Source organism: Trachypithecus francoisi, unplaced genomic scaffold (genome assembly GCF_009764315.1).
Source record: "Trachypithecus francoisi isolate TF-2019V2 unplaced genomic scaffold, Tfra_2.0 Lachesis_group17, whole genome shotgun sequence".
Lineage (NCBI taxonomy): Eukaryota > Metazoa > Chordata > Mammalia > Primates > Cercopithecidae > Trachypithecus > Trachypithecus francoisi.
Genome location: NW_022681462.1, coordinates 62,030,234 through 62,048,225, shown reverse-complemented (window position 1 = coordinate 62,048,225; position 17,992 = coordinate 62,030,234). Strand labels below are relative to the sequence as shown.

The 17,992-nt window shown below is 44.9% G+C and overlaps 1 protein-coding gene across 2 annotated transcripts in view; it reads left to right on the top strand.

The window, feature by feature from the left end:
- Window positions 1-17,992, top strand: part of PRKCE (protein kinase C epsilon) — a 548,372-nt gene that overhangs the window by 64,873 nt on the left and 465,507 nt on the right. The gene's annotated exons all lie outside the window — the stretch shown is intronic.

The following is a 17,992-nucleotide window of genomic DNA, read 5'->3' as shown; positions in this document are numbered from 1 at the left end:
TTTTTCTTTGCCCTACATATTTGTATGACACCTGATGGTAATGGATAGCCGTAAAGACTCATTATGTCCTGTGTAGCTGCAGGGATATGCATCTTCCTTCTGTGTTACTGATTGGGAGGCTGAGTCCACAGAGAACCATCCGGGGCACACAGGCGAACGCTGCTGTAAGAAACTCAGTTTATGAACATCCAGACCAACAACACAGTGGATGGTATTAAAGCAATTTTTAAAAACCATTCTTCATTTGAAGAAGGGATCCACTGGCATTTCTTTAAATAGAAACCCATGGCTGTTTTTAGGTTGAAGAGTTAAAACCTACCTAATAATGAATGTGGTGAGCCAAGAAGGGGGAGGGCAGAAAAGCCTGAAGCTGTGGTATTAGTTTCCACTGATGGTAAATAAGAAGTGAAGATAAAACACCTCTGAAAAAGTGCGTCTCTCTAGAAATAGATCTGGATTCGCAGACATTCCATTTATGGGCACCTGTTTTAGAAGTAGGTCTGTGGTTATAACAGAGAGATCCCCATAACAATCTTCATTTACACAAAGGACTTTTATTCTATAAAGCACTGGTTTGCAAACTTTTGTATTTCTTGAGACAGTAAAATGTCTCTTCCTTCAACCCCCACACCTCCAAAAGGGAAGGGCGTTGACCTAAAGTTATGGTCTTTTAATCTTACTAAGAATTTGAGCAATACATTTACTATCATAATTATTTCATAAATAGAGCATTTTACTTCAATAATTAAATAAGCATTTTTTGAGAGCCAGTAGCCCCAAACACTGTGCTAAGTAGTGGCTGTTTAATGGCAGACCCGATAGGCATGGCCCCTGCTCTGATGGGACTTAGAGTTGGATGGAGGAGGGGCACGAAACAAGCCAATACATAAGGAAACATGGAAAGGGGGCTCTGAAGAGAGACACGGAGCTAAGATCAAGGTGAGGGGAGACGGCTTGCCTTTTGGTGGCATGGTCAGGGAAGGACTCTCCTACAAAGATGCAATAAACAGGGACAATGACATTGAGACACAGAAGGAGAGAAGGAGCTGAATAAGGAAAGGAAAATAAGTGTTCCAGGAAGACGAAACTGCACGTGCAAAGTCCATGAGGTGGGAAAAGAACTTGAGGTGCTCAAGGTCAGAAAGCAGAAAAAGCAGGACAGACACATCTCAGGATACAGAACGGCTCTTTAAATGAAATACATTCAGCTTTATGAAAACTTATGACAGTGAGCGTCTTCCTGTCTTGCTTTTTGCTTTCCTTCCTTCCTTGCTTTCCTCCTTCCTTATTTGGCTGTGGCCTCGTGAAAGGTCTTCTTGGCCCAGCACTACAATCCTGTTAAAGAGGTCATGTCTAGGGAACATAGACCGTGTGCTGAGGGGAATGGGGAGCTGGAGGTGTGACTCGCTGAGTGTCTTCCCTGACTCAGGGGATGATGAACCTTGAGCCCGTCCAGCCTGTCCTGGAATCTCCTTAGCATTCTTGGAGTCTAATGTCTGTGTCCCTCGGAACCAAGGTGGACCTGAGGCGTTGGCCACTGGCCTGAGAGTATCAGTCACTTTCATGAATGTGGGTAAGCTGGTTGCAGCCTCATGGTTTGGGTTTTTGGACGAGCACACAACCACAAGGTGTTTTACCTCCTGGCCTTCAGGTTTCCGGCATCTGCAGGTTCCTCCTTAGGATTTGTTGTTTTCCCTGAAACAGGCTGGAATTGTTTCCTGGCAGAAAATAAGACCGGGCTGCACAAAGCTCTTCCACAGGCAGGCAACTCGGAGCTGTGGGTTGAATATATAACTCATTCACTCACTTAACAAATATTTCTTGAGTGCCAACGGTGTGCAACTGTGTGCATGACGCTGTGCAGGGCACTGCAGGAAGCAGAGGAGTGCCCACCACCAGATGCTCCTGGTCCACACAATGGCATCTTTTGCCTCGAACTCTATGTGTATTGATCTTGTCACCTCTGCCAGGCTTAAGCTCCTTGTGGGAGGAAGCTTCTTGTCTCCTTCTGTTTTGACCGCTTGACATCCCTGATAGATGCTAGTGTATCTTGAATTATGTCTCTGACTTTTGCAGTCTCAGGGAACTCAGAGTCCTTAAAGATATGGTTGGGTTTTTTTTCTTTGACCAATTTTGGCTTCTCCTGTTGAAGGATATCCCTCCCCTCTTACTTCCGTCTATCCTTTGTTGTCACAGGGTTTCTAAGGAGCAAGGGACTCCTGCTCATCTCTCCCAAAGACTTGGCTTCTTCTGGAATTTTCTTTTCTTTTTTTTTTTTTTTTTGAGGCGGAGTCTCGCTCTCTTGCCCGGACTGGAGTGCAGTGGCCGGATCTCAGCTCACTGCAAGCTCCGCCTCCCGGGTTTACGCCATTCTCCTGCCTCAGCCTCCCGAGTAGCTGGGACTACAGGCGCCCGCCATCTCGCCCGGCTAGTTTTTGTATTTTTAGTAGAGACGGGGTTTCACCGTGTTAGCCAGGAAGGTCTCGATCTCCTGACCTCACGATCCGCCCGTCTCGGCCTCCCAAAGTGCTGGGATTACAGGCTTGAGCCACCGCGCCCGGCCGGAATTTTCTACAAGTGTCAGTCTACAGGGTAGTCTATTCTAAGGTGTCAAGTCCCTTTTAAAGACAAAATCTGCATGGTAAGATATAAAGAAGAGGTGAGCAGGCAAAGCGGGGATTATCTATGGGTGGATTCTGAGAGCCCTCTGTCTTCTTTGCACTACACGAATTGCCTTTCCTTGGTGACTCAGCTATTTTTGGGGGTGAGGATGGGGTCTGATGGTTTGGGACAGGTTGAGCAGTGTTGGCTGAAGGCAAACTGAAGTCCACAAAGCCTGTCTTAATTGCTCTTCTTCCCTTTTCTGCACTCCCCCCATGATGCCTCTCATCTCAAAGCACCCCTGAACTCTCCCTCCTGGTTGGAGGCCTAAAAGTCTCTGCTCCCTGTGTGTGCTGGGCCCACATTCTCAGCTGAGTCTTTGCTATTAAAATCCTGCTTCAGTTTTAGCTTCTAAAGTGCTTTTGAAACCTACAAGCCCCTCTTTTCCCTCCCTTATCTTTCTGCACTTGTCTCTTACTCACCTTCAATTGAATAGGGGCCCAGGCAGAACTGGAATCCCTGGGAGGGTTGTTTCTCTAGCTTTCAAATGTCAAGGCTGGTGCCATGGTGTATTACTTCATTCTCACGCTGCTATAAAGAACTGCCCTGAGGCCAGGTGCCATGGCCCATGCCTGTAATCCCCGCCCTTTGGGAGGCCAAGGTGGGCAGATCACTTGAGGTCAGGAGTTCAAGACCAGCCTGGCCAACGTGGTGAAACCCTGTCTCTACTAAAAATAAAAAATTAACCAGGCGTGATGTCGCATGCTTGTAGTCCTAGCTACTTGGGAGGCTGAGGCACAGAATCACTTGGACTCAGGAAGCAGAAGTTGTAGTGAGCCAAATTTGTGCCACTGCAACTCCAGCCTGGGAAAGACAGCAAGACTCTGTTTCAAAAAAAAAAGAAAGGAAAAAGGAACTTCCCAAGACTGCGTAATTTATAAAGAAAAGAGGTTTGAGGTTTAATCGATGCATAGTTCAGCATGGCTGGGGAGGCCTCAGGAAACTTACAATCATGGTGGAAGAGGAAGCAAACACATCCTTCTTCAGGTGGCAGCAGAAAGGATAAGAATGAGAGCAGAGTGAAGGGAGAAGCTCCTTATAAAACCATCAGACCTCGTGAGAACTCACTTAGTATCATGAGAATAGCATGGGGGAAACTGCCGCCATGATTCAGTTACCTCCTATGGGTCTCTCCCACCACATGGGGGGATTATGGGTACTGCAGGATGAGATTTGGGTGGGGACACAGCCAAAGCATATCACATGGTGATGCCCCTGCTGTCCTGAGCCTGTCCGAGGTCCCTGAGTGAAAAGATGAGGATCCCACTGTTTGCCTCCCACAACAGGCTAGGCCCAGATTAGGATGACAATGACTGTGAAGGAGGAGAAGCCCAGTTCTCCCATTTGCCACCCACAGTACAGCTTCTATTGCATCCAGGTTTGTGTGTCTGTCACGTCTGTTTGGACCTGTGGGTTAAGGAGCAGCACTTAGATAACAACTGGTTTGTTCTCTCTTTCTCTCTTGTTACCCCCTCTCTCTCAATCAATCATCTATCTCCCTACCCAATCACCTGTCTTTTTCTATCTATTTATCTATACATGGGCGCATGCATGTTAACATAGATAAGTATGTATTTTGTAAAGTTTTACTTGCAAAGGAATCCTACATTGGGCTCTCCCTAAAGCATATTGCATGCTTTGTGCATATCTGCATGTACCCTGGAGCAAAATACGTTCCTTCTAAGTTCTGTAATCTGTCTTGACTGCAAGAAGAGGATCCTGAGGCTTTTTTTCCTAATAGTTGTTGTATTTAATGGTGATGATGATATTTAATTTAGCCTGCCATAGTTGTCTGCAAGGGATGTCCAGACTTTTTCTTCTGCCCCTGTTTTGGGGACTCCTGAGGGTCCCACATCCACTGGTCTGGCTACTTCCACAAGCTGGTCATTAATTTTTGAGCAAATGAGATTCAAACTGCATAACTGGCCCCATGTGGCTGTTAGCTATGGGCAGAGGATGGGGTAGAGGATGCTCCAGTATCACAGGTCTGCTGGGTAACTGGCATTTGTGCCCCAGCCCCATATTGTACCTCTTGTGGACATTAACGGAAAGTCTCCTTTTATATGTGAGCAAAGATGGGCCCCCTCAAGAAGCTGGTGGCTGGTTCTAGAAGAGTCCTTGTGGATACATCGTTTTGGTGAATTTACCAGGATTCTCAGCTTTGCGGATCAAGACCATGGGTTTTTAGCACTCAGCACTATTGACATTTGGGCCAGATAACTCTTTATTGGGGGAGGCTGTCTTAAGCATTTTAGGGTGTTTAGTTGCATCCCTGGCCTCTGCCCACTAAATGCGAGTAGCACTTTCCTCTCAGTTGTGACAACCACAAATATCTTTAGACATTATCAAATGTCCCCCGCAGGGCAAAATTGCTCCCAGTTGAGAATCACTAGGTTAGCATACGAGGGAGGCTCCAGCAATTTGGGGAGAGCTAATAATTACCAAGTGCTTACAATTTTATTTATTTATTTATTTTTGAGACGGAGTCTTGCTGTGTTGCCAGGCTGGAGCGCAATGACATGATCTCAGCTCACTGCAATCTCCACCTTCCGGGTTAGCTGGGATGACAGGCACGCACCACCACAGCTAATTTGTACTTTTAATAGAGACGGGGTCTCACCATGTTGCTCAGGATGGTCTCAATCTCCTTACCTAGTGATCTGCCCACCTCGGCCTCCCAAAGTGCTGGGATTATAGGTGTGAGCCACCGCGCCCAGCCAAGAGCTTACAATTGTTAAATAAAGTTGATATACTAGTTCAAGTTAGGAAAATTGTGTGTTACGTCACCTGGGATTCTAGGATAAGTTTGCTAACCTGTTATAGCTCTGGAGACAGGCTCTGCAGAAAACCCGACTCTACGCTGGAACCAGAGTCACAAAAATAAATTTAGTGATTTCATGGTTTAATCTGGAGCGCCAAGGAACACTAGTTTTGGAATTATGAATGGTAGTTCCATGTAGAAAGAGTTCTTATAGTCAAATGAATTGAGGAAATATTTAATTAAAAACAAACAGATTTCTTTATATCAGAATTTATCAGAGCCTTTAATATGCCAATATGGGCTAAAAGTCTCCTAAAGAATTGATATTCAGTGTTGGCCACATTTATTAAAACTTGTGGAGTAATTCTTGAGACTATACTTCACAATGTAAAGTGTGGAAAAATGGTTTATGAGCAGCAGCTGGAGAAGGCTTGAGGCATCTATCCTTGCCACCTGTAGGCGGTGCTAGGCTGGGCACTGTCATCCTATGCTTGGGGACTTCCCTCTTCCTTGGCACTCTTGGCTGGTCCTGGCTACTCCCACCCCTACCCCAGCTTCCGGCTTCATGGAGATGATGTGAATGTGTTTCATCTGATTGACATCTAATCTAAAGTGATTGATTTTGCTTCTCTCTGCACCGATTCATCATTGGATTAATTTTACAGTTTTATTCTGAGAGGGCAAACTATGTTTCTTAACTTTTTTTCCCCCTAATGGGAATATCAGTGGAGGCCCACATGCTGACATCCTTTGGTCTATATTCCCAGGGTGTCCTGTGGGCCACGGGAAGGACCGTTTGGGGTTCCTTCCCTCACTAGGGAAAGCAATGGCGCGCAGTTGGCACTTGGGAAATAGGTACTGAGTGACTGGATGGATGGTGGGTCACATCTGAAAGTCAGGACCAGGACTGTATCTAATACGTATTTCAAGGTGTGGCACATCTGAAATCTATGCACATAATACATGCTATGTAGCCATGAAACATGCACGGCATGTGGATATGGCTTGGAAGAAATTTTCTCTCCTCCTTTTACAATCTAGATCAAACAAAATCATAACCCTCCTCCCCACAAAAACAATTAAAATACCCAGATTGGCCGGGTGCCATGGCTCTTGCCTGTAATCCTAGCACTTTGGGAGGCCAAGGCAGGAGGATCACTTGAGCCCAGGAGTTAGAGGTTACAGTGAGCTATGATCTAGCCACTGTACCTAGTTCAGGTAAGAGAAAAAGACCCTGTCTCCTAAAAACAACAACAAAATAATAACAGCAACAGAACTCTCAGACTGTTAATAGGGAGTTCACAGACAGCTTGTTTGCTGGAGTCCCTTCCCATGGATCACGGTCCAAGCAGCAGAATCTAGATTAACAAGGAAACAGCATTTCTTGGCTGCGTCCTTCTTCTCTGATGGAGCTGTGGGCTGCTTGCCAGGGACAGAGAGGGAGGGAGAGGGGCTGGAGGGGTAAGAGGAACTGTAGTGAGGTGTGGTAGGTGAGGGAAACAAGCCCCCAAAGCTGAGAGCAGCCACTGTCCCACCCTTCTGGGAGTTACCATAAAGTGGGGGAGTTCAGATAAAGTGAAGTGAGTGCGCTATCATTTCCACCTATTGATTGGTAAGAGAACTACCTGGGAGGTTGGCGGGGGGCTGAGGGGGTGGAGGACGGGGTGGGGGGTAGAGGGGAGGTCGGGGGGGGCAGGGGGATGCTGGCATGGCTCCTAGGGATTTGAGGGCTCCCTAGTACACCCAGGAGTGGCTTAGGGAGTTTTCTATGAGCAAGCGAGAACAACATGTGGCCTCACAATACTGAAATCATAAAGTTCATGTCTGAGATGGAAATCTGTGACATTTGAGTAAGGACTCTGAGATATATCCCTGCCCACCAGTGCCAGTAATTCATGGTCACTAAAAGCTGGTATCCCTCTTTGCCCACATTCATTTCCAAATGTTCCCCTGGAAGGGCAGTACTGTCCTCTGGTGAGATCCGAACTTAGTGTATTGGTTCATGCCTCATTCAGTCATTCACCTAATTATTCATGCAGGCGATGGTTAAAGTCATTCCTACCTGTCATGGCTGTGAATTTGGAAAGAAGATTGGTCTGCTTCTAATATGCCAGCACTGTGCTTGGGGCTGGCTCAAGAGAGTTACTACTTTTAGTTCTCAGAAAAATCCTGAATTGGCCAGGCGCAGTGGCTCACGCCTGTAATTGCAGCACTTTGGGAGGCCGAGGTGGGCAGATCACAAGATCAGGAGTTTGAGACCAGCCTGGCCAACATGGTGAAACCGTGTCTCTACTAAATACAAAAATTAGCCGGGTGTGGTGGCGTACACCTGTAGTCCCAGCTACTTGGGAGGCTGAGGCAAAAGAATCGCTTGAATCTGGGAGGCAGAGGTTGCAGTGAGCTGAGATTGTGCCGCTGTGCTCCAGCCTGGGCACCAGAGTGAGACTCCATCTCAAAAAAAAAAAAAAAAAAAAAAAATCCTAAGCTAGGTGCTGTTGGAAGAGCAGATAATTGCCTGGGTTTCACAGGAAGTCTGCCTGGTCTGCATTTTATAAACAAGGAAACTGAGGCTCTGTAACTTGCCCAAGGTCAGCCTGCTAGTTAAGAGGCAGAGCTGGGATTCAGACCCATTCTCACAGTTCCACATTGCCTTGGGGAAGCAAGACACACCCACGGAGAGAGTTAAATAACAACACAAGTTACATAACCCAGACAATAGTGCAGGGGATGTCACCAGGCAGTGTCTGATGAAATGCTAGGTGGCATCGAAAAACTAGTTGTCAGGGGAGTGCAGAAGGTAGAATTCTCAGAGGGATGGGGCTAGGTCAAGATTTGGTAGAAGACATGGGGGTCGTGCCAGATCCTGAACGATAGATAGATAGGGTCTGATGGGCAGAAAAGCAACAGAGTAGTCCCAATTTAGTTTCTCAAAACACATAGATGGGAGTTGGGCATGGTGGCTCATGCCTGTAATCCTAGCGACTCTGGAGGCTGAGGCAAAAGGATCACTTGAGACCAATAGTTAGAGACCACCTGGGCAACATAGCTAGACCCCATCTCCACAAAAAAATTAAATGAGCCAGGCATGGAGGTGTGTGCCTGCAGTTCTAGCTACTTGGGAGGTTGAGGCAGGAGGCTTGTTTGAGCCTAGAAGTTCAAAGCTGCAGTGAGCTGTGACCATGCCACTGTGCTGCAGCTGGGGTGATAGAGACCCGACTCTAAAAAAAAAAAAAAAGAAAAGAAACACAAATGGGATTTGAGCATCTTTCTTTCTTATGAACTACTGTTTTTCACACTCTTGGGTCTCAACATCAAAATTTAAATTATTTAAATTTAAATATTTTAAAATTATTAAAGATTCCAGAGAGTTTCTGTTATTTGGGCTACACCTATCCATGTTTATCACATTAAAATTGAAACAGATACATTTTTAAATTACTTAATTAAAAAATGAGCCCATTACATGTTAACACAAAGGGCATATTTTTATGAAATAAATGACATTTTCCAAAACAAAAGTCTTAGAGACATTGCACTGTTGTATATTTTTTGCAAATCTTTTTTATTTTTTAATTATTTTATTTTATTTTTATTATACTTTAAGTTCTAGGGTACATGGGCATCTCTGTGATGTCTGGCTTCATAGAAGTCAGCTGGATTCTTTATTTGCTTCTGCATTCAGGCTATTGTCTTATCACATGTCATGTAGCCTCTGGTCGCTCCTGAGAGTAAGAGAGTGAAAGAGACAAAAAAAAGTGTTGGTATTATTGTAAGACTAATTATGACCTTGCAGACTAAACGAAAAGGCCGCAGGGACCCCCCCGCCAGAGGTTCCCAGACCACACTTTGGGAACCACTGCTTATATTTAAACCTAGGCAGAAAAGGGTGCTGAACTTGGGCAGCAACTCAGGTCTTGGATCTCCCTTGGGAAACGGGAAGAGGAGGGAAAGCAGATGGGTCACCATCCTTTCACTTCCTGGAGCCATTGTGTGGCCCATCTCTCTGCGTCTGAGTGTACTAAGCAGGTGTGATTCAGGAGTGGTGACAGATTTAGCCTATTTCCACTTGAAGTCCTAATCTCACCTTGTGTATGTAATAAAAGTACCTCATGGCTTTCTTCATAGAAATCTAGGAATGCATTGTAGTCAGTTAAAAGATAAGTTAACAGGGCCGGGTGTGGTGGCTCATGCCTGTAATCTCAGCTCTTTGGGAGGCCGAGGTGGGCAGATCACTTGAGGTCAGGGGTTCGAGACCAGCTTGGCCAACATGGTGAAACCCTGCCTCTACTAAAAATACAAAAATTAGCCAGGTGTTATGGTGAGCACCTTACTCTCAGCTACTCGGGAGGCTGAGGAAGGAGAATCACTTGAACCCAGGAGTCAGAGGTTGCAGTGAGCTGAGATCACACCACTGCACTCCAGCCTGGGTGACAGAATGAGACTGTCTCAAAATAAATAAATAAATAAATAAGATAAAAATATAAGTTAACAGTGCATTTATTCTCTGCTGACCGTGGAAAAAAGAATATGGAAGGCCTCTTGGGGCTTTCAGTCCACATGGTTTACACGTGTAGTTATTCTTCCCCTAGAGATTCTTGTAGAAAATGCTGTGACTCCTCCCTGTTAAAATATGCAAGGTAGGAGGAGAGGCCCCAATTGAGCCAGTATCCAGTTCACATGTGTTTCCAAGGTAGTCATTATAGGGTGCCGGTAATGAGCCTCAGGAGGCTTCCAGGGCTTGAGGTTGAAGTGTTAATTTTCAATACAGATATGCTTCTAGGCTTCTGGACATTAAGTTAAGTGTGTCCTCTTGGAGCTGATCTGGGACGGTGTAGCCCTGTTTTCTAGCCTGTTTGCCCTGTTGATGGTCACGATTTACCGTTCCTTCTGCCTAGTGTGGATTCTCTGCTACTCAGGACAGCTCACTGGTTTAACATTCCAATACATGTTCTTTTGTTTGGTTTTGTTTTTTCGAGACAGAGTTTTGCTCTTTTGCCCAGGCTGGAGTGTGGTGGCGCAGTCTCGGCTCACTGCAACCTCCGCCTTCCAGTTTCCAGAGATTCTCCTGCCTCAGCCTCCTGGATAGCTGGGATTACAGGCACCCACCACCACACCCGGGCAATTTTTGTATTTTTGGTAGAAATAGGGTTTCACCATGTTGTCCAGGCTGGTCTCAAACTCCTGACCTCGTGATCTGCCTGCCTTGGCCTCCCAAAATGCTGGGATTGCAAAGGTGAGCCACCGCCCCCGGCCCCAATACATGTTCTTTTAATTTGTTCATTCTGTGATGACATAGTCTGTTCTTACATTCTTTTAGGAGACCTTACTTTCAGCTCTCATTTTGAGCAGCTAGCAGTCTAGAACCCCCACTTATCACTTCCTGGCTTCAGACTCTGGGCAGTGTGCTGGCATTTTGCTACATGCAGGCACACCCTGTTTTATTGCACTTCGCAGATGTTGTGCTTTTAACAGAATGGAAGTTTGTGGCAAGCCTGTGTCAATCAAGCCTATGGCACCATTTTTCTAATAGCATATGTTCACTTCATGTCTCTGTGTCACATTCTGGTAATTTTTGCAACATTTCACACTTTTTGGTACAATTTGTTTGATGTTACTATTATAACTGTTTTGGAGTGGCATGAATTGCACCCATATGAGATGGTGAACTTAATTGATAAATGTTGTGTGTGTCCTTTCTGCTCCTCCAACTAGCCATTTCCCTATCTCTCTCCCTCTCCTTCAGCCTCTCTCATTCTCTGAGACACAATGATATTGAAATCAGGCCAATTAATAACCCTACAATGGCCTCTAAGTGTTCCAGTGAAAGAAAGTCTCAGAGCTCTCGCTTGAAATCAAAACTAGAAATGATGAAGCTTAGTGAGGAAGGCATGTTGAAAGCTGAGATAGCTGAAAGCTAGGCCTCTTGCTCCAGGTGGCCAAGTTGTGAATGCAAAGGAGAAGTTCTTGAAGGAAATTAAAAGTGTTGCTCCAGTAAATACACAATTAAGAAAGTGAAACAGCCTTATTGCTGATACAGAGAAAGTTTGAGTGGTCTGGATAGAAGATCAAACCAGCCACAACATTCCCTTAAGCCAAAGCCTACTCCAGAGCAACGCCCCAACTCTCTTTAATTCTATGAAGGTGAGGAAGCTGCAGAAGAAAAATTGTAAGCTAGCAGAGGCTAGTTTATGATGTTTAAGGAAAGAAGCCGTCTCCATAACATAAAAGTGCAAGGTGAAGCAGCAAGTGCTGATGCGGAAGCTGCAGCAGGTTGCCCAGAAGATCTAACTAAGACCACTGATGAAGGTGATTACAATAAACAACAGATTTCCAATGTAGATAAAACAGCCTTCTATTACAAGAAGTTGCTATCTAGGACTTTCGTAGCTAAAGAGAAATCAATACCTGGCTTCAAAGTTTAAAGGCCAGCCTGTCTCTCTTATTAGGGGCTAACACAGCTGGTGACTTTAAGTTGAAGCCAGTGCTCATTTACCATTCTTTACATTCTTAAGAATTATGCTGATTCTACTCTGCTCCTGCTCTGTCAATGGAATAACAAAGCCTGGATGGCAGCACATCTGTTTACAGCATGGCTCACTGAATATTTTAAGCCCACCATTGAGACCTACTGCTCAGAAAAAGATTTCTTTTAAAATGTTACTGTTCACTGACAGTGCACCTAGTCAACCAGGAGCTCTGATGGAGATGTACAAGGAGATTAATGTTGTTTTCATGGTTGCTAATACAACATTTATTCTGCGGCCCATAGATCAAGGAGTAATTTTGACTTTTAAGTCTTATTGTTTAAGAAATACATTTCATAAGGCTTTAGCTGCCATAGATATTGATTTCTCTGATGGATTGGGGCAAAGCCAATTGAAAACCTTCTGAAAAGGATTCACCATTCTAGATGCCATTAAGAACACTCACATCTGTAATCCCAGCACTTTGGGAGGCCGAGGCAGGTGGATCACGAGGTCAAGAGATCGAGACCATCCTGGCCAACATGGTGAAATTCCATCTCCACTAAAAATATAAAAACTAGCTGGGCGTGGTGGCGCGCACCTGTAGCCCCCACTACTTGGGAGGCTGAGGCAGGAGAATCGCTTGAACCTGGGAGGCGGAGGTTGCAGTGAACCGAGATCACATCACTGCACTCCAGCCTGGCGACAGAGTGAGACTCCATCTAAAAAAAAAAAAAAAAAAACAACACATGGGATGCATGGGAGGAGGTGAAAATTTCAACATTATCAAAAATTTGGAAGAAGTTAATTCCAACTCTATGAATGACTTTGAGGGATTCAGTACTTCAGTTGGGAAAGTCACTGCAGATGTGGTAGAAATAGCAAGAGAACTAGAATTAGAAATGGAGCCTGGTGATGTGACTGGATTGCTGCAGTCTCATGACCAAACTTGAACGGATGAGGAGTTGCTTCTTAGGGAAAAACAAAGAAAGTGGTTTCTTGAGATGGAATCTATTCCTGGTGAAGATTCTGTGAATAAGGTTGAAATGACAACAAAGGATTTAGAATATGACATAAACTGATAAAGCAGCAGCGAGGTTTAAGAGGATAGACTCCAATTTTGACAGAATATACATTGTAGATAAAATGCATCAAACAGTGTCACATGCTACAGAGAAATCTTTAGTGAAAGGAAGAGTTCATCATGTGGCAAAGTTCATTATTGTCTTACTTTAAGAAACTGACACAGCAATTTCTTGCTGTGGGGTTGCCACAGCCACCCCAACCTTCAGCAATCACCACCCTGATCAGTCAGCAGCCATCAACATTGTCGCAGGATCCCCCAGCAGCAAAAAGATTACAATGTGTGCTGAAGGCTCAGATGGACATTAGCATTTTTCTTAACAATAAGGCACTTTTCAATTAAAGTATGTACATTTTTAGACATAATTACATCGCACACACAATAGACTACATACAGCATAAACATAAATTTCACATGCGCTGAGAAACAAAATACTTTTATTACTTGTTTTATTATGGTTATCTGGAACTGAACCTTCAATATCTCTGATGTATACCTGCACTTTTGATTCTCAGGATACATTCTTCTAAAAAATACTGCTGATTTAAGAGGTCAGATATGTCCTGGGAGCCTGTGGCTACTGATCCTATTGCCTCGATCATCGGCCCTCCTGTTTTCCTAGGTGACATAGAGGGCTTGTAGGGTGGCTGTAGGGTGGTGGAAAAAGAAGCAGAACTGAATTCTAGGGCTGACTTTGCTGCTTGTTAGCTGGGTGACCTTGGGAAAGCCACTTAACCTTTCTGGCCCTTACTTTCCTCATGGGAAATAAGATTAAAAATGTATGTGAAGGCTTAATATTGACAAGCTCCATTGGGTTTAAGATTTGACCTTGGAGTTTTTATTAATAGACCTGCCATTTGCTAAGCAAATTTTCTAGGTAAAGATGTATACCTGGATGCATGTCATTGTACGGTCCCCGTTTGCCCGAGGTGAAGTTAATTTTATGTGATGGGGCATAATCTTTGGAAGGCAAATGATGCAGTCTTCTCCGGAGTAGAAAATTATGCGTAGACAAGAACAGCTTACCTACCTCTTAAGGCCATAGTTATTTATTTAGCATAAGCCAAATACATGGTGATAAGGGAGATACAGTAAGATCCTTTGGAAGTCTTTTTATGGAAACTGATGTGTATTGAAGGTAGAAGACAAGCAATGGCAAAATGTTGTGTATGTCCAACCAGTGCGCAAAAATGGGAGTGGGTACCTCTAATGGGAGAGATCAGTGGGGGCTTCCCAGAGGATGGGGCTCAAACTCTACCTAAAGGATAAGGATAAGAGAAATCCTAGGAGGGAGGGCATTCCAGGTAGCTTAGAGGATTTGACCAAACTTTTTTACAACATCTGTCATTCCACCCAGATGTGCTGCTGGCCATCATTTGCTCCCTGATGCCCTTAGTTTCTTGCCATTGCATTGGTTGGACTTTGCTTCTTGACTTCACATTGGGGCATGTATTTTTTTTTTTTTTTTTGAGACGGAGTCTTGCTCTGTCACCCAGGCTGGAGTGCAGTGGTGCGATCTTGGCTCACCGCAACCGCTGGCTCCTGGGTTCAAGCGATTCTCCTGCCTCAGCCTCCTGAGGAGCTGGGATTACAGACGTGAGCCACCGTGACCAGCTGGGGCATGTATTTTTATAGTAAACTCTGGGAAGCCAAGATGGAAGATCTTACTGGCTTAAACCAGGCTGAGGGAGATGGTCTCTTGAATAAACACTATGCCTCACTTTCTGTTTAAGCATATCTTTTTTTCAGGCCTGCTTCTTCTGTGTAAGTGTATTTTTTAAAGTGTGACTCCACATCCTTTTGAAAGTCCTTTGTATCCCATCAAGGGAGTAAGATGATGGCTGAGAAGCTACTCTAAATAAATTAAGGGTAGTATCTGTTTTGGCTTCAAAGGGCAAAGGATTAAGGTTAGGGCAAGTAGAAATTTCTGCCTCTTGACCTTAAGTGAAAAATTTTTTTATAAGACCCTAATTGCCTGCCTCATACCTAGAGGGCCAGGAACATTCCTGGAGGCTGGACTAGCAAGCCAGAGAACAATCTAAGCAATGCCATTTCACCAGCCCCCTTCTTCACCGGAACCCTTCCCCCAATACTCCCATGCCCAAACACACGCTGTCTTCACAGTATCCTCTTGTGCACGCTGCTTGCTTTGAGGGTGGTGCATGTGCTCTTGGGTGTCATTTTATATTGCAGTTGTAATGCTCACATGTCACTGGAATCTTTGTATCTTAGTCACAGACTTCTAGAGTGTCTGAACTGGAAGGAACCTTCATTCTCAGCCCCTTGTTTTACAAATGGGGAACTGAAAGCCAGGTTGCCTGACTGTAAGTTGAAGTCTGTCTTCACCAGTCCATGGTTTGTTTTCAGTATCTGAGCAATAACAGCTGCTACGTATTGAGGCCCTGTGCTGAGTGCTTTTCATGCATCATGTCACTTATTTTTCATAACTGTATGAGGAAGGTATGACTATCATCAATCCTTTTAAGTTTAGAGAGGTTGAGTAATGTGTTTAGAGTTGGGTGTTGGTGTTAGCAAAGATTTAAACTCAGTACACGGTGGCACTGGGGCACTGGCTCCTAACTGGTAGGCTGTGCTGCACTGTGTTTGCCAAGTGAGGCTTCTTCTATTCCCACTTCTTCCCTCACTTCCCATCCTCTTTCTTTTTCACTGCCCCACCAGGGATCTTGCTCTCGACTTGCCAAGGTAGGATTCTGACCATGGTTACCATGATGACTTGGAAGCCTGGACTCCAAAGGAAGGAGTGCCAAAGCCTTCATCAGTGGTTCAGAAGCATTGTCCTTGGGACCTAAGGGAGCTGATACCACATCACTTATACCAGGATCCTTGCTGGTTAATTCAGATAGGGCAGTGGAGGACACAGTGCAGTCTCTGTTTGCACTGGCTTATGGGAGACTGAGCAAGATAGAGAGAAAGTAGATGAAAGATGCCATGAAAGCCATCCTCAGCTCAAGCCTGTGTCCTCTTAGCAGGGGTCATTGCATCCTCTTTATTATGAAAGGGTGTGATCCTAATACTCTTCTGAGACAGCCAGTGTAGATGTGATATCAAGCCAGCTAGGCCCTCCCTGGAGCCTCCACCATATGCATCTGTGTGTCCCCCTTCATTAGTTTCCTGATTCCTTTTCCCCCTCCTACAGCAGTAGCCTGAAGGATATTTTTCAGGCCCCAGTGAGGCTGTGATCACTGACCCTTGGCTTATGAGAATTTTTACACTGTTTTGAAGGGATGTGCATACTCAGGAATACAGCTATTTTGAATCTGTACTAGAGATTCTAGGCTGTATCCTCCATGGGGGCTTATTTTTTAAGTTTGAGCAGAAAATATTCCAAGGGACATTGGTAGTGTCATGGATGAGCCTGCGTGCTGATGCTGATTAGGCCAAGGATGGAGCTGGACTGCTCTGGCCATCCTTGACCGGAGGAAGAACTAGTACCTCCGCCTTGCCTCAAGGGGAGCAGATGTGTCAGTGCCTCAAAGCCTGGAGTGCAGGTCCTACTAGCTCCACCTGGAGTCTTAAGAGAGGAACAGGTAAACATGGAGGAGATCTTTGGGTCCTGGGCATTTTGCATTTTTTAAGGGTATAGGGTAATAATTTTATAGTTCAACAGCATTGGCAAGAATGGATGTTTTGAGTCCCTTGGTTAACCTTGGATTCGAAAAGAGGAAGAAAAACAGAAACCACACATTAGCGGGGCAGCACTGAGGTTATAGTCATGTTACCAAAGATGCCAGGCTTGAGGAGCCGTTTGGGGATAACTGAGCACAACATTGGAAAAAATTTTTTCAGAGACAGGGTTCCACTCTGTCACCCAGTCTTGAGTGCATTGGTGCTCACTGTAACCTCAAGTTTTTGGGCTCAAACAATCCTCCCATCTCAGCCTCCTGGGTAGCTAGGACTACAGGTGTGGGCCACCACACCCAGCTAATTTTTTACTGTCTATTTTTGTAGAGATGGAGTCTTGCTGTGTTGCTCAGGCTGGTCTCAAACTCCTGGCCTCAAGTGATCCTCCTATCTTAGCCTCCCAAAGCTCTGGGATTACAGCTGTGAGCCACCATACCCAGCCAGAGCAATTTATTTTTTTACTTTTTTTTTTTTTTCTGAGACAGAGTCTCACTCTGTTGCCCAGGCTGGAGTGCAATGGCACAATCTCAGCTCACTGCGACTTCTGTCTCCTGGGTTCAGGCAATTCTTGTGCCTCAGCCACCTTAGTAGGTGGGATTACAGGTGTGCACCACCACACCTGGCTAATTTTTGTATTTTTAGCAGAGACGGGGTTTTACCCCATTGGCCAGGCTGATCTCAAACTCCTGGCCTCAAGCTGTCTGCCCGCCTCAGCCTCCCAAAGTGCTGGGATTATAGGTGTGAGCTACCATGGCTGGCAAGCACAACATTTTTAATTTTCAAGAGCTACCAGTTTCTTTTCTGTTTCTGAAGAGACATTTCTTCCAAGGAAATTTCCATTAAAAAATTAATTATGTGTGTCTGCCCGACAGATCATGGGAGACAGAGTGCTGTTTTTAAAATGTTTGTAAAACATTTTAAAAAATACATTTCTATATTTATGGAACCTGACAGTGATATTCCTGGATTTATCTAAAAGGAAAATCCAACTGGTGCGGAAGAACAAGTGGAAGCTGTTAATGAAAATTTTGAAGTGAAGGAAATAGGAATGTGGGAATAGTGGGAACCTGGGTGCTTTCTAAACAGGGAGAACTCTCACGCAGAAGGTGGCTACTGTGGACAGTTTAGAGACTGGTGAGTTTTAGGGCCAGTTGATTTCTGTCATTAGTTAGCATTGGCCTTTGTGTTTAGAGAGGAAGATGGTTATTACAGCTAGTGTCAGGAGAGCAAGGGGTGTCTTAATGGAGGGATGCATGGTTTTTGCCTATGACAGCTCAGCCTCTAGAGCTCAGAGCATTCACTTAGAAAGAGCAGCTCCATTCCTTTTGGTTTTCTGGTCAGTATTTTAGGACCATCAGTTCCGTGGCTTATGCAGGTTTG